Source organism: Mastomys coucha, unplaced genomic scaffold, assembly GCF_008632895.1.
Source record: "Mastomys coucha isolate ucsf_1 unplaced genomic scaffold, UCSF_Mcou_1 pScaffold22, whole genome shotgun sequence".
Classification (NCBI taxonomy): Eukaryota; Metazoa; Chordata; class Mammalia; order Rodentia; family Muridae; genus Mastomys; species Mastomys coucha.
Window position 1 is genome coordinate 123,991,988 of NW_022196905.1, and position 5,464 is coordinate 123,997,451.

General features: G+C 47.6%; 1 protein-coding gene across 3 annotated transcripts in view; it reads left to right on the top strand.

Annotated features, from left to right (window-relative positions):
* Nucleotides 1–457: 457 nt before the first annotated feature.
* Rabgef1 (RAB guanine nucleotide exchange factor 1) overlaps nucleotides 458–5,464 on the top strand; it is a 41,542-nt gene continuing 36,535 nt past the window's right edge. For 2 of the 3 annotated variants that reach the window (XM_031338114.1, XM_031338117.1), the window contains exon 1: nucleotides 458–556. The gene's annotated coding sequence lies outside the window, so the exon portion shown is untranslated. Of the gene's footprint in view, nucleotides 557–626; nucleotides 1,297–5,464 lie in introns of those variants that run through there. The other variant, XM_031338116.1, reaches the window with a different exon arrangement.

The window sequence follows — 5,464 nt, forward strand, 5'->3', positions numbered from 1 at the left end:
CAGTCACGTGCTAACTTTTTCCCTCTCGATCTTTTCCCCGACTATATCCATTCCCTGCTAAGTCCTCACTAAGGAGAAAGGTGTGTTTTTATTTCCCTCTGGCAGCCGCATTCGCTCCGCGCTGAGAAATGTCTCCTGGTCTCAGACTTTGCTGTCCCGTTTCGCTTTACGACTGTCCTCAAGGCTCCTTGTCGCCCTCAGGCTAGTGCAAGTAGAAGCTGGTAGACGGAGTGAGGAATGACAGGGAAACTGCGGTTTCTCGCGAGTCACTGACACGTCAGCGATGGCCTCACGGTCACTCAGGGTCCCCTGCTCTCGGGGACTGCCCCTACAGCGTTTCTGGTCGGCAGCCTCCGGAGCGTAGCTATCTCTTCCGGCCGGCAGCAACCAGTCCCCGGAAGTCGGAAGCGTCGCGGAAATGACGCAGCACGTGCGCACCGCGCGCGTGCTCGTGGTGCCGGGGGCGGGGCGTGCGGGGGCAGGGGCGGGGCAGGGACCCGACTGACTGAAGCGGCGCTGGGAGCGGCTGTCGGACGCCGGCGGAGCCGCGAACCAGGTTCGGAGGGACGGGGGCTACGGAGGGGCGTTCCCACTCTGAGCGGGACGGCGGCGGCAGTGTCCGGCCGCGCGCTGACCCCGGGCCGCTCCGTTCCGCCTCTCAGCCGGGCGGGCGGGCGGGCGGGCGCAGAGGGCCAGGCCGCCAGAGCTCTGCTCTCGCTCGGCCTCTCCACCTCGGCCGAGTTCTTCACAGCTCGGCGGGACTCGGGCTCACCCGAGGACTCGCTCCCGGGTCGTCGGCTGCCTCTCCGATCCTATCCGAGTCCGGAGTTGTGGTTGCAGCCGGGCGGGTCCCATCCGGAGCCCGCGTGGGTCTCGGGGATGGTGCGGCTGCTGTGGCGCGGGGTTTTGAATACTTCTACCAGGTGCTAGAGGCCAAGGTTATGGGTGTCTCTGAATGAGAAGTCCTGAAGCTGAGGTAGGAGGATTGCCGCGTGTTTGAGGTCAGCCTCTGCCGCTTAGGAAGACCCTTTTATGGAAAAAAAAAATAAAGGCAGCCTTTGATTCCGAGCTGTCTGGAAGGAGAGCCGAGGGGATGTCCCTCCATTCCTTCGCGGAAGTTTGCTCCATAGAGGGAAGCGCCTTGGAGACTAGGTCATTGGCAGCTGGCTGTGTCTCAGAGCTGATGACCAACCTCTGTGGTTGGGAAATGTGTTGCTGGATGTGGTAGGCTCCGTCTGCCTGTGGAGTCTAGATGTGACACTTTGGCAGAAGTTTACAGCGTCACCTGGTTTTGTGGTAAGAGCCCCTGTCGTCCCCCCACCCCCACCTCCTGCCACCTCCTGGAAGTTAACAGTTGGGCCTTTTAACCTACAAACCTAGAATTACTTTTCAAAGGAAGACCTAATTAGTCACTTCTGACATCCCAGTATTTGGAAATTGAGGCAGGAATGGTCTTGGGAGTTTGACATAAACAGGGCTATGCAGTGAGTTTGAGGCCAGCCTATACTACAGAGTAATATTCGACCCCGCCCCCCGACCACCAGCGTTTCAGTTAAAAGAAGAGTCTAAAATAAAATTGTCTTGTCAAGAAGCTTGTTACTGGGGCGGTGATGGTGCGCACCTTTAATCCCAGAATGCAGGAGGCAGAGGCAGGTAGATCTCTGAGTTTGAACAGACCCGGTCTACAGAGTGAGTTCCAGGACAGTCAAGGTTCTGGTAGGAGGAGTGGGGGAGGCCTAGTGAGGGCCGGAGAAGTTTGCTGCTTAGTGATGACTGACTTTAAGGTTTACAAAAACTAGATAGGGGTTGTTTAATTGAACTACAATCCCAGTTTCTATTCAGCCTTTGAGAGTTACTGTTTGGGGGATTATTTATTTATTCTGATTTGCCTATTTATTTTTTGGGGACAGGGTCTCATAATACAGCTCTGGCTGTGTATATCACATCACACAAGACTCTGAACTTGGAGCAATCCTCCTGCCTGTGCCTCTCAAGTAGTGAAATTGCAGGGGTGGATCACTGCCTTTTCTGTCTTTCTTTTGGTATATGTGGTCACAGTGTGTACATCTGGAGGCCAGAGGCTAGCAAATGTTAGATATCCTCCTTGGTTTTGCACTAGCCTTGGCTTTCACTGAGACAGGTTCTTAGTGACCCTGGAGCTGGATTCGCCTAGACTCCTACTAGCTATCCCACAAACTACAGGAACACTTTTGTGATGTGGGTACTGGGGATATGATTCAGGTTCTCATGCTTGTATGGCAAGTACATTACTTTTGTCATCTCCCCAGCCCCCCTTTTATTTTTGATGAAATGAAGTTGGAGTTTATTAAGAAACAGTTTTATTATAAAATTAAGCACAGGCTTTAAGGAAGAGAGACACTTAAAAGGACAGTATACCTGTAAGACATGTGCATGGACTTCTCAAGAGAGTCTCTAAGATTTACTGGTTCTTGATCAGAGGGTTAAGGTACAGCCAGGATTTGAATTTTTACTTGCTTACAAAATTTTGGCTAGAGAGTTAGCTCAATAGTTAAGAGATCTGGCTGCTCTTGTATGGCATCCTGGTTTGGACATGGTGGCTCACAACTGTCTAACTTCCAGATCCAGGAGATTGATGCCCTTCTCCAGCCTCCATACCAGTTACACACATGATAGTGGACAGTAGAGATACTTTAAGGTGTAAAATGCTTGCCTAGTTTGTACCAAGGCCTTAGGTTCTATCCCCACCACTACAGAGAAAGGAAACAAAAATCTTCCACAGAATTTCATCATGGTGTGTGCTAGGTTAGAGTGCTGAGGATCAGAACACAGGCCAACCTTGTGAAGTGTGGTAGATAGAACACAGGAAATACCTTCCCAAAGTGTTGAAAAAATATGTAACAGTTCAAACCAACAAGCTGGAGTAGGAATTTTGGAGGCAGGTGAGTGTGTGTGTTGGGGAGCAGTGACCAGGAAAAGAGACCATGCAACTACATGAAGAATGTTGAAAGGCAGAGATGCTCAGATGTGGGGCTTTTCTGTGCTGGTGACAGGGCCACAGAAGGGCTTGAAGCAAAGTCATCCTTAGGTTACAATAACTTATAGCTCTCTCTCTCTCTCTCTCTCTCTCTCTCTCTCTCTCTCTCTCTCTCTCTCTCTCCTTCTCTCTCTCTCTCTCTCACACACACACACAGGCTGTAGTGTGGTTGAAGATGATTGTGTCCACGGTAGTTCTGGATTAGGTACTGTCTTGCTGGCTGTCTTTTGTGGTGATTTAAGTATTTGAGTTGAATTGTGTACTCATTTACTAAGATCGACTCCCTCATAAATTTCCAATAACAGGAAATCTACTTTTATCTCTCCACTCTCAATTCATATTGGGTATTTACAGGTTTCATGAGTACTTGCTGACTGCATGAGAGTAATCCCTGGACTTCTCCCAGTCTTTGGCTAGATACCATAGAATTTTATTTAAATCTTAACTGTGTACATTAAATTTTGGTACTTGTTTTATTGGCTGTGAGATAAGCATCTCTAGAAGAGATATCAACACCTATGCATCAGTAGAAATGATGCCAAGTGCCTTTCTTAGTCTGATAATAAAATCACCCGGATAAAAATGAGAGTTTCATGGAAAAGGCCAACCATTTTGGAAATCTTGCCCAGTGCTCACAACACTGCAAGAAGTAGTGTGTATGACTGTTGATCCTATCATGTTGATTATTATTGAAATTGGTGTTTTTAATGTTTGAATAAAGTTCCCAAAACACTTTAAGAAGAGGCTGTGCTCTAGCAAACCTGTAAGCCCAGCTACTAAGGAGGCTGAAGCAGAGGATTGCCAGTGCAGGCCAGCCTGGGCAACTTAGTGAGACTCAGTTAAAGTCACAGGAGAAGGTCCAGGCTGCCACTCACTGGTGGGCGCGTGCCTTGCATGCTGGATATTTTGGTGGATGCCTTTTCTTTCTTTCTTTTTTAAATTATGTGTGCTCTGTGTATTTGGGTGTGGGTGTAGGTACGTGCAAAAGAGGTACCCTTAAAGGCCAGAGGAGGCTGTTGGATCTCCTGATATGGTACTGGGAGTTAGACTTGGGTCTTCTAAGAGGGCAGTACATGCTCTTAACCCCTGAGCTGTCTCTCTGGCCCCATGCCTGTTTTCAGAGTTTTCTGTTTTTAATGAAGCTCTTCCCACAGGGGTAGGAAGGATAACTTTGCTTGTATAAGAGACGTTTTCCTTGTTTTTGGTAGCATACTTTACAGGCTTACAATCATCAGAACAGCCAATTATGGTGATTATGATCAGTTAATTAGATGTAACAGAAGTCATAAATTATGATCAGAGGGATAAGCCTTGTTCATCTCGAGTAGAAACCAGAGAATATACATACACACTGAGCTGGGGTTCTTGGGCTGCTTACTGGGAGTATGTAGAGCACATGCTCTGCAAATACTGTACCACTGATCTTCCTTTCCTGCCCCAGTCATAAGCCTTTTTATTCCTAAAAGATAGGGAAGAGATTGTTAAAGGATCTGAAACAAGAATGTAGCCAGAACCTTGAGGGCTCTAAGCATGGTGTGATCCTTTGCCAGGCACAGGACAGCTAAGATGGAACTGGGTGAAATCTTGTGTTTGTTTTTGTTTTTGTTATCTTTTAATTTTTTGAGACAATGTCTCTATGTAGATCTGGCTGTCTTGGAACTCACTCTGTAGACCCAGCATGTGCTGCTATACCCTATCCTGAGTAAAATCTGTGGACTACTTTTCAAGTGAGTTGGCCTAGTTGCCATTCAGAATAGTCACTATAATCGAATTTGGGGTATTTTAAGATTAAATGTGGGGACTTAAAATTAAAAATGAGGCCATGGCTGGAGGGTTGGCTCAGAGGTTAAGAGCACTGCTGATCTTGGAGAGGACTTGGGTTTGCATCCTGGCACCCACATGGCCGCTCACAACAATCTGTCACTCCAGGTTTAGAGAATCTTATCTCTTTTGGCCTTGGTAATAAGCACCAGGCACACTTGTGGTACACATGCACACATGCAGGCAAACTCTCATGGATTCAAAAAGAAATCTTTAAAAGTTAAAAATGGGATAAAGTCATTTTTGTAATTAATTAGTTTGTATTTGTGAGAGCATGCACCCGTGTAAATGCATGCTCAGGACATGTAGAGGTCAGAGGACAAACTGTGGTGGTTGGTTTTCTCCTTCCACTGTATGAGTCCTTGGTGACCAAACAAAAATTGTTAGGCTTGTTAAATGATTCAGTGAGACATCTTCCCAGCCCTGAAAGAAACATGAGGGTTATTTTTTTAGAGAATAAAAATAAAGCCGGGCGGTGGTGGTGCAGGCCTTTAATCCCAGCACTTGGGAGGCAGAGGCAGGCGGATTTCTGAGTTCTAGGCCAGCCTGGTCCACAGAGTGAGTTCCAGGACAGCCAGAGCTACACAGAGAAACCCTGTCTCGGGAAAAACAAAAAAAAAAAGCTGT